The following is a 17,241-nucleotide window of genomic DNA, read 5'->3' as shown; positions in this document are numbered from 1 at the left end:
TCTGTCACGATATCTGTTCTGGCAGCCATGCTGCAAATTTTATGGTGTGTAGCGGATGGGTGGGTCGAGTTGTCTCCTCACATGGTGTAAGGTTGGTACGAGGGTGTATACGGCTAGATTGGGTTGGGATTGCATTCACATTCTGATTCTGATTCTGTCACCTAATTCTGATTCTGATTCTGATTCTGTTACTAATATTGATTCTGATTCTAATTCTGTTACTGATTCTGATTCTCATTTTGGTTCCAATTCTGATAATGTTTCTTATTCTGTAATGGGCTAAGGTCCATCTGGTACTGTCTGTTGTAATGGGCTAAGGCCCGATTGGTACTGAAATTGTAAGTAAGGCTGGGCCCAACTTTTAATTCTTTTAGATGAATGACTGTTCCTTTTTATAGTAGGGGATTTCACACTGAGTTTTCGTAAACTCACCCCATTTATTAACCTTTCAGGTAATTTCCAGCCTTAGATGGATCGGGGTTGTTAGGGGCTCGGAGGAAGCCACACACAATATTTATGTTACAGTTTTGATTATTACCTTTAAATTATTTGGTGTGGGTTGTAGTAAAGCCGTTGTAATTTTCTGGATTTCAAATTTGGAATTTTATTTATTGTTCTTCTAATTGCTAGTATTAGAACACGATTTTCCAAAGCAACTACTGTTATTCAAAACATCACGTAACCGTAATTGTTTTTAAAGTAAGTTTCCGCAACTACCAAGATTTTTACAAAGTTGTTAAGAATGTTATTCAGCTGAGGTTTTCTAACAAGGTTTAAAAAGGGTATAAGTTTTTAATTATTAAGAAGGGTTTTTAATGGAAACATGGTTTTCGAAAAACACTTCAATGTGACACGCCAAGTTCGAGCCAAACTTCCAGGCCGGGTTTGGGGTGTTACATTTAGTGGTATCAGAGCCTGGGTTGCAACAACTCGGCTGTGGATTGGGTTTTCAAAGGTTGAATTTTAGAAAATTATTTTCAACCACGTGGTCTGTTTGAAGTATTTCTCTTAAAAAGTGTGGCACACAGAGTCTCCGGCGCCGAATCCGTAAGTCTTCTGAATACTTTTGGCTATTTAGAAATTGAAATACTATGGATTCCTTATATATTGGTCTGAATTTAAATTTGGTATTTATTTTATGTGGATTTGATGTTTGGATATAGAAATTGTATATATATGTGATAAATATGTGTCTGCTTCAGTGAATAAGTGTTGTATGTATGAGATGTTTCAAGTTCTAGTTGAAGTGTGATAGTGATAGTAGGATCAGAGTGCGCAGCGGTAGCGTAGTGGGGTAGATGTTACACGACTACCCTGTTAGATGGAAATTTCGAGGACGAAATTTCTTTAAGGGAGGTAGAGTTGTAACACCCTGAATTTGGGCCTAGAAGTTTTGGGCCTTGAGCATGGGAGTGGTTGAAGGCAACTTATAATATTCTGTTGTGGATGCAAATTTCGTTAATGAAGGCTTGTTTTAGTGGTTAAGTGTATTGAGCAGTGTTGGAGAAGTCCTGGGTTTAAACCTGGACTCTAGCAAAAAATTTGGTTTAAGGTGAATCAAACCCTGGGTATAGTAGGTAGGCCTTAAGAATATTGTTGGAGAAATTGTGACACAAAAAACATTATGGCTTAGTGGCAAGTGGCGTGTGGAGCATTTGAGGGGAGGCATGGGTTCGAATCCCATGGCAAGCAAAGAGCATTTATTTTGCTAACAGGGGGCGGCAAGAGTTGGTGTTGAATTTAAACTCTGATGTTGGAGGGATCCCATATCGGGAAGCTAACATAAGAGTGGATGGGAAGCTGGCTTTAAATAGAGAGAACCATGAGGAGAGTAAAGGTACCTTTCTTGGCTGATCCCTTTCGCTTTATGGCGTGCTCGTTTGGGCTAGGCGTCGGCTAAGAGTGCTCGGAGCGTGGATTAACTCCAGTCTCCAATCAGGTGTGTATTTATCACACTTCTTGTCGTTGGATGGCTACTTCGGGCCGCGATGGGCCGAAAGGGGCTAGTGGGCCCAATGAGCCTACGGGCCCAATTGGATAAGTTGTTTGATTGTGTAGTAAGTATTGGACTAGGCTAGGTGAATCGCATATCTGTGGCTAGGTTTGGGCTAAAAGGGCCACACGAGCGTGTGGGCCCATTTGGGCCGAGAATAGGCTTTAGGCCCATTCGTATTGTTATCCATGTTTAGAATACTTTAGTTTAACAATTACTGAAATACCCTCGACTTGTAAAATTACCAAAGTACTCCCGATTTACAGAATTACCTTTTTACCCTCGATTTATAGAATTATCATTTTACCCTCAATTTTTAAAATTACCGTTTTACCCTCGATTTACAGAATTACCGTTTTACCCTCAGTTTACAGAATTACTGTTTTACCCTCGATTTACAGAATTACTATTTTACCCTCAGTTTACAGAATTACCGTTTTACCCTCAGTTTACAGAATTACTGTTTTACCCTCGATTTACAGAATTACCGTTTTACCCTCGATTTGTAAAATTACCGTTTACCCTTGATTTACAGAATTACTAGTTTACCCTCAGTTTACAAATTATCGTTTTACCCTCGATTGATAGAATTACCGTTTTACCCTCAGTTTACAGAATTACCGTTTTACCTTCGATTTACAGAATTACCGTTTTACCCTCGATTTGTAAAATTACCGTTTTACCCTTGATTTACAGAATTACTGGTTTACCCTCAGTTTACAAAATTATCATTTTACCCTCGATTTACAGAATTACCGTTTTACCCTTGATTGTGAAATTACTGAAATACCCCTGTAGGGTAGAATTATCGAAATACCCCTATAGGGTAGAATTACTAAAATACCCTTATGGGGTAGAATTACCGAAATACCCCCGTAGGGTAGAATTATCGAAATACCCTTGTAGGGTAAAAATACCGAAATACCCCTGTAGGGTAGAATTACCGAGATACCTGTGTGGGGTAAAATTACCATTTTGCCCCTCGGGTGTTAAATGACAGTTTTGCCCTTGTGGGCAAGTGACTAACTTGGACTGTGTGGTTGACGGATTTGATTGTGAATATATGTTGGTGATATGAATGACTTGACTGTGATTGTTTGATTCAAATATGGGCATGACATTCTGCATACATGACATGTTGCATGGATTGGGATTTTGTACGGAGGAAGCATTCTGGTGGAAAGCCACAAATATCTGTTCTGGTGGCTCTGCCACAATATCTGTATCTGGTGACTCTGTCACAATATCTGTTGACCGATCGATGGCTGAGTGCCAATCACGTTACCGAAGGTTGTGTGCCGTTGTTGTCGGCTTCGTGCCGATTATAGACCCATTATTAATGGCTCTGTGCCAACCTAAATATGGCTTTGTGCCATCTTGACTATGGCTTCGTGCCAAACGTATTTACCTGTAGCTATGTGCCTAACATATTTGTTGACGACTCTGTGTCGATCATATTTACCGAAGGCTGTACGCCAGTTATATTACCGTCACTGATGGCTATGTGCCGAAGTTATTACAGTTATCTATGGCTTTGTGCCACGTATTCTGTTAGGTGGGTTTGCCACATTATCTGATTCGGGTGGCTCTGCCATAATATCTGTATCTGGTGACTCTGTCACGATATCTGTTCTGGCAGCCATGGTGCAAATTTTATGGTGTGTAGTGGATGGGTGGGCTGAGTTGTCTCCCCACATGGTGTAAGGTTGGTACGAGGGTGTATACGGCTGGATTGGGTTGGGATTGCATTCACATTCTGATTCTGATTCTGTCACCTAATTCTGATTCTGATTCTGATTTTGTTACTAATATTGATTCTGATTCTGATTCTGTTACTAATATTGATTCTGATTCTGATTCTGTTACTGATTCTGATTCTGATTCTCATTTTGGTTCCAATTCTGATAATGTTTCTTATTCTGTAATGGGCTAAGGTCCATCTGGTACTGTCTGTTGTAATGGCTAAGGCCCGATTGGTACTGAAATTGTAAGTAAGGCTGGGGCCAGACTTTTAATTCTTTTAGATGACTGACTGTTCCTTTTTATAGTAGGGGATTTCACACTGATTTTTCGTAAACTCACCCCGTTTATTAACCTTTCAGGTAATTTCCAGCCTTAGATGGATCGGGGTTGCTAGGGGCTCGGAGGAAGCCACACACAATATTTATGTTACAGTTTTGATTATTACCTTTAAATTATTTGGTGTGGGTTGTAGTAAAGCCGTTGTAATTTTCTGGATTTCAAATTTGGAATTTTATTTATTGTTCTTCTAATTGCTAGTATTAGAACACGATTTTCCAAAGCAACTACTGTTATTCAAAACATCACGTAACCGTAATTGTTCTTAAAGTAAGTTTCCGCAACTACCAAGATTTTTACAAAGTTGTTAAGAATGTTATTCAGCTGAGGTTTTCTAACAAGGTTTAAAAAGGGTATAAGTTTTTAATTATTAAGAAGGGTTTTTAATGGAAACATGGTTTTCGAAAAACACTTCAATGTGACACGCCAAGTTCGAGCCAAACTTCCAGGCCGGGTTTGGGGTGTTACATTTAGTGGTATCAGAGCCTGGGTTGCAACAACTCGGCTGTGGATTGGGTTTTCAAAGGTTAAATTTTAGAAAAAAATTTTCAACCACGTGGTCTGTTTGAAGTATTTCTCTTAAAAAGTGTGGCACATCGAGTCTCCGCGCCGAATCCGTAAGTCTTCTGAATACTTTTGGCTATTTAGAAATTGAAATACTATGGATTCCTTAGATATTGGTCTGAATTTAAATTTGGTATTTATTTTATGTGGATATGATGTTTGGATATAGAAATTGTATATATGTGTGATAAATATGTGTCTGCTTCAGTGAATAAGTGTTGTATGTATAAGATGTTTCAAGTTCTAGTTGAAGTGTGATAGTGATAGTAGGATCAAAGTGCGCAGCAGTAGCGTAGTGGGGTAGATGTTACACGACTACCCTGTTAGATGGAAATTTCGAGGACGAAATTTCTTTAAGGGAGGTAGAGTTGTAACACCCTGAATTTGGGCCTAGAAGTTTTGGGCCTTGAGCATGGGAGCGGTTGAAGGCAGCTTATAATATTCTGTTGTGCATGCAAATTTCGTTAATGAAGGCTTGTTTTAGTGGTTAAGTGTATTGAGAAGTGTTGGAGAAGTCCTGGGTTTAAACCTGGACTCTAGCAAAAAATTTGGTTTAAGGTGAATCAAACCCTGGGTGTAGTAGGTAGGCCTTAAGAATATTGTTGGAGAAATTGTGACACAAAAAACCTTATGGCTTAGTGGCAAGTGGCGTGTAGAGCATTTGAGGGGAGGCATGGGTTCGAATCCCATGGCAAGCAAAGAGCATTTCTTTTGCTAACAGGGGGCGGCAAGAGTTGGTGTTGAGTTTAAACTCTGAAGTTGGAGGGATCCCACATCGGGAAGCTAACATAAGAGTGGATGGGAAGCTGGCTTTAAATAGAGAGAACCATGAGGAGAGTAAAGGTACCTTTCTTGGCTGATCCCTTTCGCTTTATGGCGTGCTCGTTTGGGCTGGGCGTCGGCTAAGAGTGCTCGGAGGGTGGATTAACTCCAGTCTCCAATCAGGTGTGTATTTATCACTACTCTTGTTGTTGGATGGCTACTTCGGGCCGCGATGGGCCGAAAGGGGCCAGTGGGCCCAATGGGCCTACGGGCCCAATTGGATAAATTGTTTGATTGTGTAGTAAGTATTGGACTAGGCTAGGTGAATTGCATATCTGTGGCTAGGTTTGGGCTAAAAGGGCCACACGAGCGTATGGGCCCATTTGGGCCGAGAATAGGCTTTAGGCCCATTCGTATTGTTATCCATGTTTAGAATACTTTAGTTTACCAATTACTGAAATGCCCTCGACTTGTAAAATTACCAAAGTACTCTCGATTTACAGAATTACCGTTTTACGCTCGATTTATAGAATTATCGTTTTACCCTCAATTTTTAATATTACCGTTTTACCCTCGATTTACAGAATTACCGTTTTACCCTCAGTTTACAAAATTACTATTTTACCCTCGATTTACAGAATTACTATTTTACCCTCAGTTTACAGAATTACCGTTGTACCCTCAGCTTATAGAATTATTGTTTTACCCTCTATTTATAGAATTACCGTTTTACCCTCGATTTGTAAAATTACCATTTTACCCTTGATTTACAGAATTACTGGTTTACCCTCAGTTTACAAAATTATCATTTTACCCTTGATTTATAGAATTACCGTTTTACCCTCAGTTTATAGAATTACCGTTTTACCCTCGATTTACAAAATTACCGTTTTACCCTCGATTTGTAAAATTACCGTTTTACCCTTAATTTACAAAATTACTGGTTTACCCTCAGTTTACAAAATTATCGTTTTACCCTCGATTTACAGAATTACCGTTTTACCCTTGATTGTTAAATTACTGAAATACCCCTTTAGGGTAGAATTACCGAAATACCCCTATAGGGTAGAATTACTAAAATACCCTTATAGGTTAGAATTACTGAAATACCCCCGTAGGGTAGAATTATCGAAATACCCTTGTAGGGTAGAAATACCGAAATACCCCTGTAGGATAGAATTACGGAGATACCTTTGTGGGGTAAAATTACCATTTTGCCTCTAGGGTGTTAAATGACTGTTTTGCCCTTGTGGGCAAGTGACTGACTTGGACTGTGTGGTTGACGGATTTGATTGTGAATATATGTTGGTGATGTGAATGACTTAACTGTGATTGTTTGATTCAAATATGGGCATGACATTCTGCATACATGACATGTTGCAAGGATTGGGATTTTGTACGGAGGAAGCGTTCTGGTGGCAATGCCACAAAGATCTGTTCTGGTGGCTCTGCCACAATATCTGTATCTGGTGACTCTGTCACAATATCTGTTGACCGATCGATGGCTGAGTGCCAATCACGTTACCGAAGGCTGTGTGCCGTTGTTGTGGGCTTCATGCCGATTATAGACCCGTTATTAATGGCTCTGTGCCAACCTATATATGGCTTTGTGCCATCTTGACTATGGCTTCGTGCCAAACGTATTTACGTGTAGCTATGTGCCTAACATATTTGTTGACGACTCTGTGTCGATCATATTTACCGAAGGCTGTACGCCAGTTATATTACCGTCACTGATGGCTATGTGCCGAAGTTATTACAGTTGTCTATGGCTTTGTGCCACGTATTCTGTTAGGTGGGTTTGCCACATTATCTGATTCGGGTGGCTCTGCCACAATATCTGTATCTGGTGACTCTGTCACGATATCTGTTCTGGCAGCCATGGTGCAAATTTTATGGTGTGTAGTGGATGGGTGGGTTGAGTTGTCTCCCCACATGGTGTAAGGTTGGTACGAGGGTGTATACGGCTGGATTGGGTTGGGATTGCATTCACATTCTGATTCTGATTCTGTCACCTAATTCTGATTCTGATTCTGATTCTGTTACTAATATTGATTCTGATTCTGATTCTGTTACTGATTCTGATTCTGATTCTCATTTTGGTTCCAATTCTGATAATGTTTCTTATTCTGTAATGGGCTAAGGTCCATCTGGTACTGTCTGTTGTAATGGGCTAAGGCCCGATTGGTACTGAAATTGTAAGTAAGGCTGGGGCCAGACTTTTAATTCTTTTAGATGACTGACTGTTCCTTTTTATTGTAGGGGATTTCACACTGAGTTTCGTAAACTCACCCCGGTTATTAACCTTTCAGGTAATTTCCAGCCTTAGATGGATCGGGGTTGCTAGGGGCTCGGAGGAAGCCACACACAATATTTATGTTACAGTTTTGATTATTACCTTTAAATTATTTGGTGTGGGTTGTAGTAAAGCCGTTGTAATTTTCTGGATTTCAAATTTGGAATTTTATTTATTGTTCTTCTAATTGCTAGTATTAGAACACGATTTTCCAAAGCAACTACTGTTACTCAAAACATCACGTAACCACAATTGTTTTTAAAGTAAGTTTCCGCAACTACCAAGATTTTTACAAAGCTGTTAAGAATGTTATTCAGCTGAGGTTTTCTAACAAGGTTTAAAAAGGGTATAAGTTTTTAATTATTAAGAAGGGTTTTTAATGGAAACATGGTTTTTGAAAAACACTTCAATGTGACACGCCAAGTTTGAGCCAAACTTCCAGGCCGGGTTTGGGGTGTTACACTTGAGTGCTGAACTTAGCACAAAATGGTGGAATACTAAGTTGAATAAGTATATTTGTTGCTTGAGTGAAATTGTAGGTCAAGGGTCTTAGATTTTGCAAATACAATATGTGACATCGCGACGTCAAATGTACCACATCGCGACGAGAAATGACCCATAATGTCAATGTAAGACAAGGAACCCTATCGTCTCTGTAACACCCTATACTCGGCTCAATCGTACAACCCGAATATCAGAATGTCACACCACCATCACACATTAAACACATTATAAAATGTCACATTAATAGGCAATCATTCTCTTTATTAGCGTTTACAAATTTTTAAGTTAAGCTAATACAGAATGAGATGGTTGAATGTGGAAGTGGATCATAAAGATAGTCTAAGTTGTAGATTTAACTAGATATCTATACCAACGTAAAATGAAACGAGAAACAACAAAAACAGATTAGTGGTCACAAAGGAGAGTCAAACAAAATTTAAAACAAAAAAAATTGAACTAGATGGTAAAAAGGCTAATAGAGAATGAATTAGGGTTTCTTGTGGAAAGAAACCGTCCTTGGGCCTCAAGAAAATTCTCCAACCAGATCTCAAAAATAAAACACAAATCAAATTTGTTAGATTTTAAAGACAAAAACAAATTGTTTTGTGAAAGAATATTTGAAACAACAAGAAAAGATTAAAACTCATAATTTTGGTGTGTTTCTTGATGAAACAAGATAGGACAACGTCTCTCTTAAAGCAATTTTAACCTAGAACGAAAATCAATAAAATTAGTAAGCCAAAACAACAAGAATTAGATTAATATAAATAAGAAATGATAAATTAAGGCTAGAAAAGAGAAGATGACGTCCTTAGAAGCCTTGGAAACATTAAGAATCCACAACTCCTTTCAATAGCTCTAATTCCCCCTCCAAGAAATCGATCTTGGTAAGAAAAAGCTTGAAGATGATTTCCAAAACCTAAAAGATTGTTAAACAACTTCTATAAGAAAAGCAAGAGCAATTCTTGAACAAAAACTCAAAGAGAACCATTATTAACTTAAAAACAACAATTAATTGTGTGTATAAGGATGGACAGACATGCTACTTATAAGCCCCCAACATAAGATTTCCTAACTCTAATGGAATAACTAAATTGGCAACTCATGAAATAAAAAAATAAAAAAACTCTAAGTGTGGACTTTTAATAGGAATTTGGTTAGAGGAATTAAATGGGCTCCTTGAGCTAAATTCTTACATGATATCCACCGATTAAAATAAAAGTGGACCTAAAATTTATATATTTTATGATTTGGGACACTTTGATAATTTGGGTGATATTTAATTAAAATACTTTCCAAACTTTAGGATGGACTTATAGACACCTCAGTGCGCCATATTTTCAAGAACTTAGTCTTGTGATTCGTTTGCTCTCGAAATTGGCTTGTTCAAGTTCGTACAAGAAATCCAATGCGCTTTGGCTGCAAGATTCAGTTTCTTGGACCAAGATTTCTAATATTTCAAATCTTGATTTTCTTGATTTTTGAAATTGTCGAAAATAAAAAAAATTGGACCAAGATTCGGTTTCTTGATTTTGTTGAAAACAAGAGAGTGAATCTTGATTTTCTTTTACGGTAATGTGTGCACCTAGGGCCTTAGTAAGGAAGTATTGAATGGTCTCGTTCCATCTTGGTCAAATTTACGCCTTAAACCTCGTTATTGGGCTTTGAGGAAATTTGAGCCCATCATATTCATAAGCCTGATTTTGGGCCTTGCGATTCGTATCATTCCCCTCTTCCTCAAAAAGATTCGTCTTCAAATCTGAAACATCGAAGGGAGATAAGTCAGCATTTTTAAAAGTAGAACTTATATTTTACTCACTGGGCAGATCTATTTGATAGGTGTAATAACCCGTTTTCAGTGAAATCGAAATAGTGGTTTTGGGACCACAAATCCGAGTCGAAAAAATTTTATTTTAATATTATTGCATGGTCTATATTATGATAGGAAAGACGTATGAAAATTTTGTTAAGAAAATTTTACTGATTTCATGTTTAATTATAGAAAGGACCAAATTGCATAAAATAAAAAAGTTGAGTTCTAATAGCTATAACTATCAAATAGATATGAAATTCAAAACCTGAGGTCCTTATATGGTTATTAGATCATTAAGAGAAGTTAGAAGATATTTTTGATGATTCATCCATGGAAAATTAGAAAAATAAAAGGACTAAATTGGAAATTGAAATAAATAAAAGATGATAAATAAAATAAATATCTAACATCATCATTTTATATCATATTCTTCCCCAAATTCTATGGAAACCCTAGGAAAGAGAAAGAAAATCAAGCAAGCCTAATTGGGTAAGTAATCTTGTCATGTTTTATATTTTTGAGATCGGAATAACCTAATCTAGCTATTTTGTGGATCAATTTGTAAAGTTATCAAAGTATTAAAATTTTTCCATGGATGAATATGCTGAAATTTTGAAATTTATGGTAGAAAATGAAGGTTGCTGATAGATAAACAACTTTTGTAAAGTGAATTTTCATGAAATTGTGATTTAGGGACTAAATTGTAAAGATGTAAAATTTATGGAAAATTTCTAATTTTTATGAAATATATGTGCTGTAAATGTTATATGTAAAAATGAATTAGGCTTGGAATAAGGATTTAATTGAACGAATTTCATCTTCCGAGCCTAGAGACGAAATCGTCATTTGTGGAAAGTATAGGGGAAAAATGGTAAATTTGACTAGGGTGTGAATTGAATTAAATTGAGTATGAAATAAATTAAATTGATGTTAAATTCATTTATATAGATCTAGATAGACCTAGTATGGAGTTGGATTGATGGTCGCTAAACTAACTAAAATTCGACAAAGGCAAGCGCACCTATCGAACAGTAGTATAGTTATGGTGAGACCAGAAATATCGTATCCACAATGACTAAAAGTACTAATAATTACTATATTTTTATTATCTAGCCTAACAATTAAAGGAATGTTTTAACTAAGACTAATTATCTAATTAACTAAGATTACGATAGAGATAAAAGTTGAAAAAACTTGTTTAGAAAATCGATGGAGAAGACAATACCCAAGGAAGAATCCACCTAGACTTCACTTATTATTTCTAAATTAGACGATTTATTCACTTGACTTAATCCGTAGAAATCCTTGATTTATGTTAATATCTCTCTCGAGACTAAAAACAATTGACTTTAGGTTGATTAATCGAAATCTCTTTCTAATTAAAACCCCTATTGTCGCATTAACTCGATCTATAGATTCCCTTATTAGATTTGACTCTAATCCGGCAGATTTATGTTGTCCTATCTCTAGGATTGCATGCACCTTTGCTTAATTATGGGAGATCTACTCTTAAACAGATACTTTTGCTCCACTGATTAAGCACATCAAAACCTGAATTATTATCCTGGAATATTAAAGCAAGGATTTAAACTCACAATTAAGAATAAGAACAAGTATTTATCATATAATGCAAATGGTAATAAGATCCGTCTTAGGTTTCATCTCCCATAGGTATTTAGGGAGTTTAGTTCATAATAATGGAAAACATCTCAAAATTGGGAAAATAAAAAAACATAAAGAAACCTAAAGAACTTCTAAGGAAATTGAATGGAGATCTTCAGTCTTGAAGTAAATCCTACTTCCGAGCTGATTCTGATAGTTGTCCTTGAGTATTTTCTGTCTTCTACTTTGTGTGTCCCTTTTAATCCTCTTCTAGGGTGTTTATATAGACTTTGGAATGCTTCAAAACCCTCCAAATTAGCTTTTTCTTAGTAGAATTAGCCTTGGGATCGACAGGGACATGGCTGTGTGCCCGTGTGAAGGTGCTCAAACTGTGTGTAATTCTGAGTTGGCTTTTAGTTGACACGACCATGACACACAGGAATGTGGCCTGCCCATGTGCCTCACACGAGCATGTGGTTTACTTGTGTGGAAGTGCCTATGCCATGTGAAATACTAAGATAAGCCCATTTTGTCCCTTTTGGCCCGTTTCTTGCTCTTTTCACCTTCCAATGCTCTCCTAAGTATAAAACATGAATTTAAAGGATTAGGAGCATCAAATTCACTAAATCTTATGATAAATCATCCAAAAATATGACAAGCATGGGATAAAAATATGTATATATTATGGTTTATCAAATATCCCCACACTTAAGCATTTGTTTGTCCTCAAGAAAAATCCTCAACTCATAATCAAAATAAATTCTTCTCAACTTATAATTCTCATCAATAATAATTCGAAATGATCTGCAAATAATCATACATTGAGAATTCAACTAAAAGAACATCAAAGTTTCAAACAATCCAAGTTGAGCATTTTAATCATAAAAATCATAAGTATCTCCCCTTATTTAAATAATTACCTTTAATTCCAAATTGAAAAGAGTTGGCATCCTCACTAAAGATTCACTCAAATCACTCAAAGTGTTTAAGGTTCAATAATTAAGCACTCAATAGTCAAACATGAAAAGTTATTACCATAGGCTTACATGAAAATCAAATCTCCACCACTATAAATGAAATGATACACAAATCAAAAGGTCTTTAGCAGGGTTGTAATGGGGCTTGAGTTAAAGGTGTGGATAAAGGCTGAAAAAGAGGGTTAGAATCGAGATTAATTTAATACGTTACCAAACTTAGAATAATAAAGCTAATTACTGAATTACAAACAATTGCAAGAATTAAGACTATCCAAAACTAATGAAATGAGCTTTCTTTTCTCAAAATAATAACTTTAACTTATCCAAGCTCTTTATAAAAATATGTAATTATATGAATATAAATATACATTTTTTTAAGATTAAGAACAAGTACAATAATGGAAAGTACATAATAAGAAATAATTCAGCAATTGGAATGAACGAACATTAGTTAGGTAACTAATCAAATCAAATCTCGATAAAAAGGAGTCAATGAAAAGGGAGAAATTCTTAACGAATCAAAAAGGGTTAAGTTGTGGGTTAACATTAAGGGGAAAATCAAGAAACAATTGTCAAGGCTCAAAGAGGTTCACTAAGGGTCAATTATGTGGGTAGGCTTTTTATGGGGTAAGTGTGTTAAAACCTAAGTCCGTTTATCATCTCGGTATATCAAATCAATGGTGTGGTCTCGAAATGTATAATGGAAGCAAGTTCTAGAATAACAAATCAGTATTGACACACTCACAAGCAACAATAAAAGGGAGCAAGAAAGGATATATGCTCTAAAGGCTCAAGATCTCACAAAAATTATGGCTTTTGATGTCAACCCTGTGAATTCAGAACTTCAAGATAATACCTCAATTCAGGGAAACAACCTAGAAATTTTAATTCTCAAAAGTCAACTTATCATTCTTGATTCTCTAATGTCTTAAGGTTAAACAATCAATGTACAATTACCTGTGATTTAATTCAAAACATATCAACAAAAATTATTAATCAATCAGATTCACTCTAATAATAATATGAGACAATTATTTGAGAACGAGATAAAAATTTAGGGATTTTATAATAAACATATAAATAACCTCCCCACACTTAAGATGTACATTGTCCTCAATGTACGAAGATAGATAATAATAATATAAGCATAAAATTAGAAGAGAGGGAGAGAAGCGAAACTGCCCTGAATTTTTTTGATGAAATCCTTGGAATAGTTCAACTAGAGTTGTAGATAAGGCTAATGAAAGGCATGATTCTGAATTACTAATAAGAAAATAAACACCACTGTGGAAGAGAATTAAGGGATTACTTGATAATAACCATAAATATAAACATAGTTCAAAATATAAAATAGAAGTCTTCAAAAAATAAATAAAATAAAATAAATAGACTCAAAGGTCCTTATCATCAGATGCGTCAGTGTCACGAGATGGTGGTGGTGGAGACGAGGTATGGAAGTGCTGGTAGATATGTTGCAGAGTTGCCTCGATGCTGTCGAACCTCGCAAAATACTATTGCTCAAAACAAGTGAGTCACTCGAATTTATCGATCACGGTGGCAGCAGGAGGTCAATGACTCAGTGGTGGCGATGGGTGTGGGTCCTCGTGAGGGGGAGGGACATCATCAGTAATGTCCTCTAGCTCATCCTGGTTATCAGAGTGAATGAGTCTGTACTGAGGGGGTCAAATTCATGGCGTCGCTCTATCATCCTCATGTGGATCATACTAGAAATTCCCTGAGGAGCCATCTGGCCTACTAGTGTGAGTGTTGATGACATCTCTAGAGTCTCGAAGAGGCCGAAGTGTCGAGCGAGACGAGTCACGTAGGGACAAAGACAGATGGGGCCCCTCCTATGGCGGTCCGTCTGATGGCAAAAAGCCAGTGCTATGAAATATGCCAAATCAAAGATGTGACCAGTCGCCATGCTCCAAAGATAATATGCGTCAATAGTGCTTACAACTCCTATGCTCTCTCTCCTACCAGTCAACGTGTGAGCTAGTAAGGCGTAGATGTATCGTAGAGCTGGAGGAAGAGATGTCGCCTTCGAGCAACTCGCATCATAACGGATCTGACTAGCTGTGAGATCGGTCCAACAGCATGAAAGTGAGTAATGGATGTGATGGTGGAGGTGAAGAAAGTTATCGGCACCTATAAACTCATCGGTTTAGATGCCCAAAGCTGTGCCAAACTCAGGGACGCTCATATGCCGCACCAAGCCACGAAGTCGAAAAGTGGTACTACCAGCCTCGTTATGGGTATTCATCACAATGCTATAGATGGAAAGTAGTGCAAAACTCTAAGGTAAGCTCTGAATAGGTGGACTTGATAATCGCAAAGAACCGATCCCACGAGGCAGTGGTAATGAAAGCATAGACCTCATCAGCTAGTCCGACCTGCTCCAATGCGGCCCAGTTAATACATTGGCCCAAACCTAACGGTTTCACGCGTAAAAGCTGAAACAGGTCGTCTTGTGGGCCTAATGAAAATTGAAGCAAAGAGTGACAAGCTTTGGTCGAGGCGCTCGAGGAAGTTGCACCAGGACCTTTCCGTTTTTTTGAAGCCGAAACGGTAACTTTGGATTTGCCAGAAGTGTTCGTCATAACAAATCTGCAAGAAAGCAATTGACGAAATTAAAATAGATATGAGCCCGTAAGGAATCAAAATCTTAATTAAACTAAACAATAGAAATATTAATGACATTGACTTGTAAAAGAATCTAAACAACAAATGATACATAATAATGCACATAATGAAACCACTATCAAGAAATATTCAATAGCTTCAAGATCCTAATGTATATAATAATAAGCTATGTGAATACATCTAAAAATAAATGCTAACTAATGTAGTTGTACCAAATTAATGTCCTCTAAAATAGTAAGAGAAATTTAAACTAAAACTAAAATAGAAAAATAAAAAATAAGAAATAAGAAATAAATAAATAAATGAAACTGAAATAACATAATATAACACCCCTAACTCATATCCATCGCCGGAATAAAGTCATAAGGCATTATAGAATAAAACATAATTCCAACCAATTAAATACATAATTATTCATATAATCAAGTCTCGAAAGTTAAATCAAATCATTTACATAAACTAATATGTAAAAATAAACAGACGTACGTTCACAAGTAACAGTATAAAATATAATTTGCATCAACAATTTCAAATCTGAGGCATTAACATAGTAATCTATACATATCTCACATGATATACAATTTATTGCTATTAAAAGCAATTACTAGGTTATAAACCAACTCACTATATTTCTTGGTTTAATCGGTCAATACATGTATATCATTATACACATTCTCAACTTACACCTAGTTAATAGATTTATTTAGCCACATACTAAGACACATAGAAACTTACTTAATAAAATAAATCCAAATGTCAAGTGCGCATGTCTTAACTTAATTCATAAATGAACACCTACTAAATTCATAATTTGTATTAACTCAATGACATTCATAAAGAACCATATGACTGAGTGTACATATCACCATGATAAATGTATGTATTATGACTACACCCTTGATATAGACTCAATGTAAAACCAAACATTTATTTACAACAGAATCATCACATATACATACATGTTGCGCAATTACCCATATGCCAAAGCCACGCTTAACATTAAAGCAATAAATACATACCAAATATGACTACACCCTTGATACAGACTCAATGTAAAACCAAACATTTATTTACAACAGAATCATCACATATACATACATGTTGCGCAATTACCCATATGCCAAAGCCACGCTTAACATTAAAGCAATAAATACATACCAAATAGTTGACTAAATTAATCATGAACCACATGCATCATTTAACACTTAATAATCGAATCTATTTAACTAGTATACTTTCATCCATCACTGATTATCACATTACATAATTTTATCATAAACGGATTAAGTATACCTAAAACATACCATCATAGCCGAACCTCATTACTATAAATTACTCACGTATACAAGACTTCTATTATCATTTCATCAACAATCAAGCTTATTAATATGTTTCATTTAAAGACATAACAAATTAAGTCTAAACATAGTAATCAACCTCACCATACTAATTCATATTAGAATGAACACAACTAAGGGAATCAACCATACTTATGATCGATTTCCTCAGGCTTCAACTAAAATCATTAATCAACCTCTATGTGCAATCACAAAACACATGAGATATTCACTCATAGCAGATAGCAAAATAACCAAATAAACTTAAAACCAGAAATATGCCAAAACAAAAAATCTAGCATAAAATTAAGCCATTTTCGCATGGCCTTATACATAACCAAAGTTCATTATTTCAAAACAAAATCCCACCTATACATGCCATAATACGAGTTTGATTATTTAAATACCGAAGCTGTAGATAGCGTGATAGAATTTGCTGACGATCCCCGAGCTTGTTACTTGAATCCAAAATTTATAAAACAAAGAATCATATACACAAAGTAAGCTAACATAGCTTAGTAAGTTTAAAGCAAATAAACAATTCCAAGATATAATCGATTCATTTCAAGTTAAGCCAAATTGTATTAACAATGCCAATCTTAACTTTGAACTTACAAGTGAAATAAATGATTGCATTCTTATGCATAATACTACCATAGCCGAATGCTATC

The sequence above is a fragment of the Gossypium hirsutum genome, chromosome A13 (assembly GCF_007990345.1).
Source record: "Gossypium hirsutum isolate 1008001.06 chromosome A13, Gossypium_hirsutum_v2.1, whole genome shotgun sequence".
Lineage (NCBI taxonomy): Eukaryota > Viridiplantae > Streptophyta > Magnoliopsida > Malvales > Malvaceae > Gossypium > Gossypium hirsutum.
This window is presented reverse-complemented; position numbering follows the sequence as displayed.